The following is a 14,947-nucleotide window of genomic DNA, read 5'->3' on the forward strand; positions in this document are numbered from 1 at the left end:
ATCTCGTAATTGCAGGTTATAATGTGCAGGCGCTTTGAAAACTTTTCTTCATTTTATTCGTTTATATTCACGACATAAGCGAATAATTCAGATAATAACTATCCTATCTTCTAAGTTAGACTAAATTACGGATACATGTGAAATTTGATTGAAATTGGTTCAGTCGTTTTGGAGTTTATTGGCAACATTACATCGTGACTCAAGATTTTTATATATATAAGATGTATTTTTCAACTTATTTAGTTATATTTTATATATTTTTGGATTAAAATGAAATGGGCTTTAATAATAAATAGATAGTGATATATTTGGTCATAATTTAAAAATAATAATGCTGTAGAAACTAAAAAAGTTTTGGAATTTTTTAAATTAAAATTTTTTTACTCAAATAATATAAAATAAAATACCCCATTGTTGCTTTTATTTTATTTGAAATGTATTTCTCTACCTAGCAATACTAGAATATGTATATATATATATATATATATATATATATATATATATATATATATATATATATATATATGCATAGTTTGTCAGAATAAATGTTTTTTTTAATTACTGAAAATTCCAAGAATATTGATTGTTTTCTCTTGTAGTACACTAATATTCTTATAGTAACTTATTATTCACTTAAATTTCAATTAAATGTAGTATTACAGGTTTTCTTACGTGTTACAACAATATTAGTCTAATTTATACTAACATTTGGTTGAAAAAGGAGTTAAAAAAAATTATTTAGATGGCGCTGTACTTGTCACGGAACCGTTCCGTTATACAAGGCCAATGGGTTAATAGAACTATGTACAACATTAGGTAAAGATATAGTATCTTTTTCAGATGAAAATTCACTTTTGCAGGGCTAGTCTTAACTACATCAACAATACTACATCTGAAAATGGCATTAAAGAGATGTTTTCAAGAAATAAAGTAAATTAAAGATATATTATTTTACCAGGTGAAGTTAGGACTAAGAAGTCCTCTTTAACACTTACCTGGATATAAAGCCTGTAATAATTGAGCAATTTGTGTTTTATAATATTCCCTTTATAAGTTCACTGTACATGATTCACAAAGGAAAACAACTCAGTTTGGAGTGGAGATTCGGAGGTGTCATTCAAGGTAAGTTTTTCATTTATCAAGTATTCCAGTATTCTTACTCATCCTCTATCCTGTGGATATGAATTTTTATTTTTATTACTTTTAACAGAGAAATTAATCAGGTAATACAATGTGTTCAAAGAAAAAACTATTATAAATAATGTAGTAGTTTTAGTACAGCTTTTATTACTACCCCTAATTCAAGTTGTTTAGATTTATTTAATGGGTAGTGAGTGAATTTTAGGCCTCCCTGAATAGACATATATTTCTCTTCAATAAAATGCTATTGTAACATGGATCTAAACATTTTATAAATTATCATGTAGTTTTATCTGATAAACATAAACAAATACCCATAAATAAAGAAATTAAAGTATATTGTGAATTGTAAGTTTTTCAACTGAATTCCCACTAATTATTGGTAATTAGTAATTCTAATGATTACTATGGCATACTGTTCTTTAACATCTTCAAGAACATGACCTAAAACCAAGGCCTTTCTTTTTATTATTTTGTAGAAATTACCAAATTTCAAATTTGGAAATATCCAATCTTCACAAATATAGACTATATAGCTTCATTACAGCACCTTCTAAATAACTATAATTTTTTCTATAGACATATTTACTAATCGTTAAACTGTAAAATTTGTTTTATCTACATTTTGTGAAAAAGATAATTAATTGAAAAGATTAGTGTTTCTCTCATTACACGCAATTTATAGTTCCAAAGCGGCCGCGAGATAGCAGTGCAATATCCAATCTCTCATTATGGTTCAACTCCTCGCTCCCAGGATGCGCTCGCCGTACTACGGAATTCTTTTGTTGCATACCATACCTGACGTTTCTTCTAAATGGCTTCTGCGCATGCGCCGTCTTCAAAACAAGATTTTGTTTAGTGGATTTGTTGAGCTGTTCGTTCGCGGACGTAGAGTTGTAAATAAATTATGAGTTTTCGAACTGAGAAGTGGCGTTCGTGAGTTAAAAAGTTTTAAAAGTGGTTAGATAAGAATTATATTTTATCACTGTGAATATGAGGTGCAATGAAAATAATTTTTTATTACGAGAATGAAGTTTTCGAAGTTGTGTAAAGTGTTCAGTGCGACGTTGTGTTTTTACTCACCTTGCCTACGGCTACCTGTTTGAAGGATTTATAATTCCAGGTAAACCTGATTTATTATCATTATAAGACTATATAGTTATAAAAGATACTTATAGAATTTTTCATTGAGTTTTGTTTGATTTTGCGATTTGTAAATTTTTAGATTTTAAACGTGTAGAGGGAAAAAGTATTTTGAAGGTTAACTGGACTCGGATTGGATTGTACAGTAAGATGGCCGCTTGAGAGCAGGCGCGGTGACCATCGCGCGGTCTGTTTTATCTGTTTAAAAGTTGGAACAAATAACGTTGTTGTATATTATTCATATAAACTTTAGATTAGTCTGTAAACTTGATAATGGAAGCTTATTCAACAAGTTTTCTGACATGTATTTTCCTCCTTTCAAAGCGATAAACCAATTTTAGGATCAGATTATTCAAGAGTTATTTATTAATTGATTTTAATTAACATTTAATTATAATAAAATTTCACCTAGGCCTACATTTTATTTTTTCACAAACATTTTATTAAATTACAATTTTTTAATAACAACTAAGTACCGTATTAACTTATGCTAAGTTTAATGTAAAAGAGTCTGATGTATACATATTATGAAAAAACTAGGACAAGGATAATAATTTATGAAAATAAGTTATAAACAAATAAATCTTATTTTGGTATTCTGTGATACATTAGCCTATACGATACATAATATAAATGTTTGTTTTAGACAGTATGTAGACCCATCGTAATCATTTAGTTTCAATTTTAAAATATACTATATAAGAGTACTTAGGGTTCAATATGTATTTAAAGTCTATCACTTTTCATTGATCCGTTTACCTTAAGCTTATTAAAATTGTTACTGAGATAAGTCTAACTCATTAAAAATTACTCTCGAAGAGTGATAAACTACATTGAGTATGTGACTTGCCCTAGTGATCGATTAGGTACAGTAATTAACTTTCCTACTGTCATTAATTTATAGAGTAATTTTTAAACTCCCAAATGATTCCTGGTCGTTTTTAATAAAATAACTTTTGACATATTGAATGAATATCCCGTTGTCAGGTGTATCAATTGACACAATTTTGTTAGAGCCTCAAATCTGTTAAATTCCTGTGATTTTATATTGAATAAGTGGATATAATATGTTGGTTGTTTATCACTGTACAAATGAACTTATGACTATATAAATAAACTAAATATGTATAAAAATATGTAAAGTAACGTATATGGATATATTTATTTTTAATGTTTTGATCGAAAATATTTAGATAAAACTAGAACTGTCTTATAGCAAAAGGCTATTATAATCTGCAATAGTGCCATTGATCAATCAAGAAATTATCCTAAAGATGGAGGTAGTGTTTGTAAGCTTGTTTTATGTTTGTTTTACCATGTGTTGTACCTCTAAAAAATGTTTGGAAGTGGACAAATTTTGCAATATCAAAATGAAATAGCCAAGATTCAATATTTCATCAAAAGCCTATTTCTCATCAAAATACTATTGATGTTAAATGTCAACAAATTAGGTTGTATACCTGGTAAATAGGATATTTTTTATACCCACTTCACATTATTTGTTATTTTTCTAATGGAAAATATTTACACAGTGGTGGGTAATAAAGCAAAAATTGTGGAAGATATTTAAATGTCCTTGTAAAAGGTACTAGTAGACGAATTGGCTGACAATAATACCTTCAGCTGTTTTGAAAAATATCCCACAAAATAGCATCATTTCAAGTAAGATAAAAGAGAGAAAGATAGTATCAAGAGATAAATGTCAATAAGATTCAATCACAGTTACTGGAGAGAGTTAACATTTTACAAACACTCTTAACCATATTTTCTAGGCAAGAACTCCAAAATTTTGGATTTGTTATTAATGTAGCAGATACAATGTGTGAGTTCGTCATAATTTAGTATGGAATTAAAGTACTAAATATACTGTTGATTTACAGGAAATTGTAATTTAGCTGTGTTACTATTAGAATGTACAATAGCCTAAGTATACTAAGAGCAAAATAATAGTCTAAAATAAATAATTATGAGATTAATAATATACACAGCATTTGGGCATGTCCATTTCATGTGGGCTATCATAACCTAATCAGTCTTAAGTATTTAACCATTTCATTTCTAAGTAAAATATGTAGTTCTCTCAGAAGCTTATAGCTGCATATTAGACATGCCACATCAAAGGAAATCTAGTAAAAACACGTAGTTTTTAGTTGTAGAATTTATGCCTTATTTAAAAAAAATATTATTAATATGAATCCAAACATTTTTTTTATATATTTATGGGTTATTCAGAAAAATCTCAAAACATTTTGTAATTCATCGTTTAAATATTAAAACATTGTACACAAAAAACTAATATGCAATTAGAAGCGGAGTAGATTTTGTTTAACAGAAGATTTAATAGAAAAACAAATTACTATAAAAACTCGATTTTATTAAAAATGGCTTTACCAGCAATAACTAAATTACCATGGTTGAATTACTCCACCATGAACTTACCAGTACTATAAGGTAGTACAATTTAACCGAATAACAAGTTACACTAAAAAATACAGTAAATTTCAATTTACTGATTCTAGCAAGAGCTTGAATATTTTGTAATATTTCACAATCTAGAAGCTTTTTGTGCCCTGAAGCCTAATATATCATAACTTGTTTAGATTTTAGATTGTAAAATGAAGTAGGTTATAAAGTTAGTGATTATCAAATATTCACACATATTTTTATTTTTAGTTTGATAAGGTTTTTATGATTGTAGATATAAGCTCAATCTGTAGGACAAAACTGTCTGTCATGTACAAGTTTTGTTTTCTCGTAAAAATGCGTTATTACACTTTTGTCTCCCATAAATTCATGTAAAAAATATCTGAAATTTTGAATTATTCCAATGTTTAAAGCAGTGGTTTATATCTATGGTACAAATTTAAAATTTCTAGGTGAACACTTCTATGTTCTGTACATTTTTGTCACAAAGTTAGAAAGTCAGTAAATCATGTAATATCCTTATATTTAATATAGCCTCCGTTTTCCATGCTTTTAAAGGTTATGAATCATTTTGATAGTATTTTATATTGTTACGTTCTAGATATTATGCACTTAGAAACCACCATTGGCTGGCTACTCTTAATTTTTCAGATACCTTTATCAATTTAATTTAACAAATGTTAATTTCAAAAAATATGTTTTTCCTAATTTAATTTATAACTTTATTTATAAGAAGAAATTTAGAATGTTTGAATAGTTTTTACAAGGCCTATTATATTGTGAAATGTGTGCAAAATATATATGTAACTACCTTAATTTAATAAATAAACACTGGTTTTTTTTACATGTAGCCTTTAAGGCCTAATACAACATACAAATGTAACTTGTAAAACAATTAAATGATTTAAAAGGATTTCAGACATGGTCATAAACTGAATATTTTGTTCATACAATAATTGGATCTTGCAATTACTGACATGCTATTTAAGTACCACATATTTGAGATTGTTCCCAGTATCTTTTTTGTTCTAATCTACGTTTACGTAAGAGTTTTCCAATAATTTGAAGAAATTTTGAAACATACCGAAGAACATTTTTTAATTTGTTGCTGTTTGCCTTTGCTTGTTTGTTTTTCAAACCGAAATGTTGGTTTCCACTAGAACTCTGTAAAATCATGCACATTTTTTTCGACCATTGTTACTAACAGAAGTTTTGTAACCCGTTTGATACTGCAGTGGCATTTCTTCCCCAATTTATGCACTCGGCGCCGTAGGCACGTGATTCCTAATTTGTGTCAGTAATGCTGTCTCGTTTCCTTGTAGTTTTGGATCAGCGTTATTGACATCTTTTTATGTCATGTGCAGTCATTGCCCATCAATCATTGGTGTGCAATAGTGGTGTTAAATAGGTAGAAAATGTCCAATGTAGGGTTGGAATAATTTTGCTGTATAATACATTTATGAGATAGGGTTATTAAATAAAGTAGAAACAAACCGGGTGAGAATAGAAAATTTTACAACAAAATAATAACAGGATAACTTGTGTCAGTTTTTATCCTAATGAGTGCAAATCCGAAAATTCTATAGATTAAGTTTTAGACTGTACCCAAATATGTAGTCTTGTAATTTACTTATTCTACTACTAATAAGATGAAATTATAATTATTTAGAGTTGTATTATAAAAATTAAATTGATAAATTACAATTTAAACACATTTTGCTGTAATTTCATCCGAACACTATATTACTTAAAGGTAATCTCTACACGTTCTGTAACACATTATAAAACGTTCTAGGTGACCGAATTTAATATTGTAAGATTGAAAATACTATAGTTAATGGAGCTCGCTCATAAATAATGGTAAGCTGTATACATGCACTTTTATTTTGTTTTACACAATTAGAATATATTTTCAGTTGTATGAATATTGTCATTTGTTGTTAAAATTGTTTCAATGAGCGACTTTAAAATAATTAGTCACAATAATTTGGCAAGCACAGGTGCGATTACATACTCGTATTAGATTTGTGTGAGCATATGCACACTAAAGAATTAAAATAGTGTATTGAATCGACGAATGTTTGATTACAAAGTGTTTAAAGTCTAAGGTATGTTTTAAGAAATGTATTTATAAATTTAAAGAAGTTATAGTACCTTTCGTTTATAAATATTTTACATTGGCATCGTTAAATATTTTACCCACTACGCGACGAGGGGAACCCGCAAAAGGTTGAGCAGTGCTATTTACAATGAATTGTGGTCAGTGATTTGTGCCCCCACTTCAACCCTTTTGTGGTACCAGCTTAAGTTAAACTGTTGGCCGTTTTATTATTAAAACCATCTTCCCCTGGTTTAGAAACAATAATGTTTCTTAAGCTAATTAAATTGTTAAGATAATATATATATAGAACAATCAGAGTATCTTTATACGCAATTTACCGAAAGTAAGACGGTGCTGAAAAATATTTCTAAACTTAAAAACTTAGACTTAACATTAAATTAAACTTAAACTAAAACTAACTTAAGTTTAAACTTAATTGCTAGTTTTATATTTACGTGTTTTATTTACGAAGATCTGTTCTTTTACAGTCAAATACAGATCATTTCGTTTACAAATGGCCTTGAATCATTCCTCAACAAATGTAAACTCCAGTTGATAGTTGGATGGTAGCAGTATCACCCAGTTTCCTGCAGCGACCAGGTAGCTAGCTAGACAGTGACAGTAGGCTACCGCTGCCGCTGTGTGCGTGCGGAGGTTATGAATGTCAAGACAAAGACCGCTCCCTCCTCCGACAATCGACTTGTTGGTATTCCGGACATCGACAATTCCCTCTCCCTGCCACTCCCAGCTCGGTCCTCAAGGGGACATCCCCATGGTACCATAGCCACACGTCGCGCTGAATATCACCGGAGATAAGAGGAACTGTTAGGTCAGTGTGCTTCCACCGCGCCTCTAGGCGATTAGGAGAAACAGTTAACGTGTGTGTTCGATACAATCTAGTTCTGGAACACAACATAATTCCATTAAATTTAAGATTTAGGCAAATTAGTAGGTGTAACATTCATATGCTCGTATATAATGTACTGTATTGGTGATCAAAGTTTCCTATTGATTTCGATGGTTATGACTCTCCTTTACGATTTAGAAAAAGAAAATCTGTTTAAAATACTTTCTTTTTTGGTTTGGCCAAATAAAACTTTTCTTTTGTGGCCGTTTCGAAGCTGCATCAGCCTGAATTGACGTGAAATAGAACGTAAAAGTGACTTATCTATAATTGCGTACCATTGCAATCAAAGTACTCAGGACTGAAAAACAACTTTTCAATATAGGCTCGTATGATTTTATTCAAAAGATTGTCGACTGAATAATTGTGAGGCAAGAAAAATTATGTTATATTATTGTAAAAATGGAAATAAAGAACTTATTCTTTATTGACATATCTTACATTAATAATCAAATGAACGGGATATGACATTTCATGACCTGCAACTGTTTTTGTAACTGTTTGTGTACAACTCGCGGTCTACCTTATTATACTAGATATACTGTATGTACTAAATTGATTTTGAATGTTCCATTCAACATATTTTATTCAACATTCTTAGGATTTTAAAAGTGCTAACTCTTCAATATGTATTCGGTGATTGTAGAATCCAATATAGGTGAGGGTACAAGGATAGGTAAATTTATCAATTGTGCAGTAGGTGAATCACGTACCGTAAAATAGTATTACAGGTTTATTTCTGAGACTAAGATTTAACGAATGAGTGGTTGGTATCTTAAGTGATAAACTATTAAAGTTAAAACACATCCATTTGCTTTATCGTAGAAGAGCTTAGTTTCTAATGCACGTGCGATAGTAAAGCTGATCGGGTTGGTTTAACTGCAGAGAAATGGTCTGAAGTTATCTGGGAGTGCTATGATTAAGAGTTGTAAATAGAGCTATCGCCGCGGCATGCGAGCTGGGCTGTTCCCTGTATACAGGAGCGTCCAAGCTCGGCTAGCAACTGATCACTAAAACAAACCTTCTTTTATATTCTCCTGGTTTGCAACCAAAACATTTTTTACTAAAATATATAGTAATTTGTACAAACATTACGATGCAATCTAAATTAGCTTTCGCCTATTGACGAGAAAATAATTTAGCCTCATTCTTTGGGGAAATCGTCACTATTTACGTAAACCGTTTATTTTACGAATGAGCGACATTAGGACGTGACCTAACTCCAAATATGAATGTAGCATGTAACTTGTAATTTTTTGTGTTGGAATTTATCCTGAAATAATCCTTCAAATTTGTTAAGTTTAGTGAAATGGAAGCACGGAGAGAGATATATACATACATCTTGGTGTTAAATAACTATTTAAACGTGGAAACGGCACTAATTTAAGACGTGCCGTTCTAGGAATCGCTGGTTGTCTGCAGAAACGTGCTAACATGTGCCTTCTTCTCGTTACAAAGCGATGAGCTAAGTTTACTGGGAATCCAAGGCGCCACAGTGCCGGTGCTGTTCAGCAGTAGGCGAGAACCCGTAGTGACTTGAACTTCTGGGGCTTCTGCATGGGATAGTAGTTGTAACGCCAGCCAGCCACTTATATACGTATTGCGATTGATTATAACTCTGGATATTGATTGGATATTTACTCTGAGTTTCAAGTCCGGCCTGTCCGAGCTTGCGAAGGTTGTCCTGGGTCTAGTACTGCGTATACCGGGAAGATATACAAAAGTAGGTGTCTTTTAATTTATTTCCATTTTTTTCCATTCTTAAATCAAATTCCTCATGACATCTTCGTGAATTGATTCTGGATTGTGCTCTAAAAACAGGCTAACCCTCTATTTTGTATGCAAAGAAATAACAAATGATTTTGTTTTTATGATTTTATGTAGATATCTACATGTGTAGCAAATTATATAATATATTTGGTACGTATTCGTATACAGAGGAAAGAGTTGGTGACTGTAACCTTCCCACCTCCGTTGATACAAAGTTCTAGCTATATTTTAACCTGTTTTTAGTTGAAAATATAACTATGTAATACTATTTAGTGTTATTTAATCTGTTTTTACATTAAAACTGAGAACAAACCAACATAAGGCTCGCGCATAAGAATCTTTCGCGGAAAGACGAGATCCTATGCAACCCATAGAAGTTGGGAATTATTCACACAGTCATAGGGGAGCCAGCCAGCGTCGCTTGCCCCGGCCACAGTCGCTGCCACACATCCCGCGCTTCGAGCAGACATGAATAGCGCTGTTGACGTTAGTCGTGTATTATGGAGTTTGTTGATAAGGAGTCCTAATATCTTTTTAGTTTAAAAAGTTGTAGACTGCATAGTACCTATATGTTATACAAATATATTATACTTTTACAAGTAAAAGGAATAAGATGTAGCCATTTCCCTGAAAATCTTTTTAGAATATCGTCTTATTCTTAACTTACTTTTTTGCTATCTGGCGGTTTGCAAAAGTTTCAATTTTCACTCAAGCTATAGGCATCTTTAGAGCATGACGTGAAAAATAACATGCTCTAAGAAGGCCGTCGAACTTTACATTTTAAATATTTACTCTTACATTTGCGGGTAAGAGCCAATCCCCCTTCAACCCCTAGCTTGACCGGGGGGGGGGGGTACCGAATATCCCCCAGATCCTCCAGTAGTCGAAACCTCTCCTCGATCTGATTACCCTAGATACGACTATTTTGCTATCATAGGTTTGCAACTCTCGCTCGTAGATATAGAATTCTTACGATTGTTGGTTTAAACAAGTAGAGGCGGTACGGCGCGTGCAGTACCTGTACGGCACACAAAGGAAAGGATAGGAGGATGCCGTCCACGCCCACCGTCGCGTTAGACGTGAAGTACAACTGACTTGACAGAGACTTCCGGCTGGCCTTGACTTGATGGAACCTTGGTCTGCACTTCACCTCACTTTGTCCATCGCGACACCTCATTGTCCTTGACAGGTCTAACTTGTACATACAATCAAGTCATTCGTTAAAATCTTGGACTTAACGAACTATATATTTGACAAAAATTTGTAATTACATGTATACGAGTGCATTCCAAGACGGTTCCAAGGAGTACGTGAATACTTTTTTTATATGTTACACTCGATTATATACGTGTGTGTAATCAAAGGTGTATCCCCACTAGAGACGCTTCCTTTCATTAATTTGAGGCTATGATGTTTAATCACGATTTTCAACATGGGGGGGGGGTGCGCGATGTAATAGGCTATTCAATATCAGCCTAATTAATTAAACCACTAATTATATGGCACGGAATCCAATTTGAACTGTATGCAGTTTTTCCAATTTGGAGTTTCCAAGAATTTGTATAATTATGTTTTTAGTATTAATTGATATCATTGGTAAAGGATTTCCCTCAAAGGGAATCGAACCTATTTAGTGATATCTATTCTATGTATTTTCTATGTACTCATATACCCTGTATATATATATATATATATATATATATATATATATATATATATATATACATATTCTGTACAAAAGTTACCTAATAAAGTGAATCCGAACGTTTTAATAAATTATAATAATATTTTTTGTAGTATTAATTGATATCAATGGTAAAGGATATCCCTCACAGGGAATCGCACTTATTCTATGTATTTCATATGTATTCTATACAAAAGTAGTTACCTCATCAAGTGAGTCCTGATTAAATGATGTTATATATCGAACATATAACAGTGGTGTAAGTTAAAATGCAAAAAAAGTGTAAAAGGTCGATTCTTAGTGTTTTAAATATTAACTACGTCATTTGGTGAGATATATAACGTACGTATACGGTTTTCACCAAAACCCAATTTGTAATCAGCTGGATCACCAGCGTTGTGTAATACTCCCACATGGCTGGGCGAGGTTTCTGCTACTTGAGCAGATACCCCGGCCACCGGTCATTGCTGTGCTGTAGTTACACTTCGTCGCTCTTTTGGGCCACGAGCACGATATGCATGCAAATCGCCCATCCTGTATGTGTCTTGTGATTTCTTCTCACGAGGCGCATGCAGTAGGTCACCTGTGATGTCAAATAGTCGAATGTCAAATAACGCTCTTGCGTTAAAATAGGGGCATTTTATAGTGCATAGTTTGTTATATACAGTTGTATGTACGGATTTGGGGCATAATGAAAGTGAGAGTAATAATTTCTTATTTAATACGAATCTTTATCGGACGGAGAGGGAGGGAGACGGATGTTTTAATCCGAGCGGTGGAATGTTGTTGAAGTGCACTTGAGAGTGTTTCAGCATTTCGCTTTCAGCTCTGTTTTAAAGTGATGTTCTTCCATAAACTCGACTTTCTACATGACGAACAACTCGGTTTTATCGGAAGTGTGTAATGGACATTTTTAAACTTCTGTTCGCGACGCATACGACTAGTCCATATTTTGGTTAATTCGTGTTTTGGTCGGTCACACCAGAATCGGCGTCACCGATGTTTTGTGAGTCACGTAGCTGTCGTAAATTAAAGGGAGGTCAAAACAAAGCTGATGTCAGCGGAGACTGACGAGGTTTCTGGTCACAGCTGAGCAATATATCGGTTTCCTGTGGGCGACGCGACGACTGGCGTCTCTGTGGTGGGAGCGATCTCCTTGAACTGGGAGTTGAGTAGACAATAATATGTGATTGTACGTACACACGTGAGACGTAACGAGTATGGAAATCCAATCAATTGCTACTAATTAAACGGAAATTGAGACCCATTCAAAAAGTGCTCTTATACTGACTGATCTTTTGCCGCAATAAATAATTGTTTGCATTATAGAAAAATGACATTGTGCACCCAAGAAAGTAACGTTTTAAATATTGGCCAAAACGCATCATCATTCGATTATGGCACGTCATACAAAACTCACGTTCTTTTAATACTATGCTAGTTAGGGCTGTGTAAAATAAATATTTTTAGTAAATTTTGAAATTCCACTTTCATAAAAATATCTATGTTCTGTCATTTAGTATTTTATATATTTAATGGTTTGTATAGAACATCACTGTTTTCGTAATTTTTTACGTATTTTGTCGTGTGTTTCAATCCTGATTGTTAGTAAAATAATTTAATAACAATGTCATAAATAATTAAAAAAAACTCTTTCTGAAATGAAGCGCTGTTTTATTTTTGTTCATTATTAGATCTGTTAGATCCTAGATGTTTACACATATTTTTAATACTAAATTATATATACTAGTATCAAATGGCTATTGTCTCGTATTATAACGTAAATGTTTCGATTTTGTTGCTTCGGTGTATGTTTTAATTAATACCAGGGATACATTATCTTTGTACTATTTGATCATTTACTGCTCTCCCGTACTCTGTAGAATATAAGGCTAGCTAAGCACTGAATATAATACAATACAAACTTTTTACTCATAATGCTAATACAATACAAACTTTTTATTCATAATGTAACTACATTATCGTGTTTAAATTAACAATTATTTAGATTTATGTAGGCTACTGAACTAGAATAACAGAAAATAAAGTTAAAATAGCTATGTTGATACATGTATTGTAGTGTAGAGAAGGAGTAACGTTTCCGAGTGGTTTTCTGTAAACATAAATTTAAAATTAAACAATAATTCCTATGTTTTGTATGGTTTCTGAAATAAATTGTTATGCAATAGCTCTAATAATTTATATAATCACTATTTTCATTCATTAATACCAATAAAATAGAATACTGGAAATGCTTTTAGGATTATTGAAATATATGTAGAGAAGGAGTAACGTTTCCGAATGGTTTTTTTGTAAACATAAATTTAAAAGTAAACAATAATTCCTATGTTTTGTATGGTTTCCGAAATAAATTGTTATGCAATAGCTCTAATAATTTATATAATCACTATTTTCATTCATTAATACCAATAAAATAGAATACTGGAAATGCTTTTAGGATTATTGAAATATATGTTTAGGTTTTGTTTTAATGTTATATAATTATATTATAATTATAAAAAAGGCTAATATGATTCTAGGTTGAAATAGATGTGTTTTAAATAAATGGTAAAAACTGCGAATACTCTTTCTTACTTGATCTTTACTTTTAAAGCAAATATATACAAATATATTTAAAGCTCCCTATGCCGTCAGTAGTATATGTATAACATATATATTCTTTTTAAGTATTTCAACATGACTGTTTTTGTATAATTTTTTCCTTATTCTTAATATTTCTTTGACCAAATAATTTGTAACATCCATTATTCGTTTGATTTCCCTATATACAAATATTCTATAGCATAAGTGGGAGTATTTAGTCCCTAATGAGCTATTTTCAATAGTCTGACAATTAATTGCTAAGACTACAATTTGGCAATAATTTATAAAGTTTAATAGGACAAGAACGGTGTAGAAAACTAGAACAAACTTAGTTGTTTACATTTTTAAATTTAAAGTTTATTCGTATACTGTATCTTGCTGAACTCCAAGATTTAGGTTTACTCGGATAAGTATGTTACCTGAACATCGTCTTAGGAATAATGACATCATTCTAATTTAAGAACCAATTTTAGTATGTTACATCATTTCAGACAACATATACTTTATAATAATATATAACAAAACATGACCATGCTTAACATTAACTAATATTTGTTTAAGCAGCATCCAAAAGGTGTATTTCAGCATATATACTAATAACTGTGTTAAATAGAAGAAAACAAAAGAACCATTTTTCACTTCTTATACAATATACAATGCATATAAGTATATATGTACAAATACACACACACACACACACACACACACACACACACACACACACACACACACACACACACACACGTATTTATAAATAATATATATATATATATATATATATACATTTATTTATTTATCTATGTTTATTTTAAATTATATACATAGATTTATAATTGGCCTAATTCAATTATTTTAAATTATACTCACGCAATCTGTCCAGTAGTTTTTAGTAAAAGTATGGTTGTCAGATCTTATAAAATATACCATTGTGTGGGTTTTTCTATAATTTTTCATGTATTATATTTCAAATACAAGTTTAGCTATGGAGCCGCAGTTTATCCACAGGTTTAAATTTCCCGCCATGAAAACCTCAAATAATATTATTAGTGATTTTACAGGAAAGAAAGTATTGGGCGTAACTGGAAAGATATTAACCACAATAATATTATCAGAACTAATGATGTAGTCTGGCAGTAAATTATTAACTTGCTGATGAACACAGCTGATTGAGCACTTT

The 14,947-nt window shown here is 31.3% G+C and overlaps 1 protein-coding gene across 1 annotated transcript in view; it reads left to right on the forward strand.

Moving 5' to 3' along the window:
- The first annotated feature begins 1,986 nt into the window (after window positions 1-1,986).
- LOC124357597 (afadin) overlaps window positions 1,987-14,947 on the forward strand; it is a 302,603-nt gene continuing 289,642 nt past the window's right edge. Inside the window, exon 1 of the mRNA XM_046809519.1 lies at window positions 1,987-2,263. The gene's annotated coding sequence lies outside the window, so the exon portion shown is untranslated. The remainder of the gene's footprint in view (window positions 2,264-14,947) is intronic.

This window comes from Homalodisca vitripennis, chromosome 3 (genome assembly GCF_021130785.1).
Source record: "Homalodisca vitripennis isolate AUS2020 chromosome 3, UT_GWSS_2.1, whole genome shotgun sequence".
In the NCBI taxonomy this organism is placed as follows: domain Eukaryota; kingdom Metazoa; phylum Arthropoda; class Insecta; order Hemiptera; family Cicadellidae; genus Homalodisca; species Homalodisca vitripennis.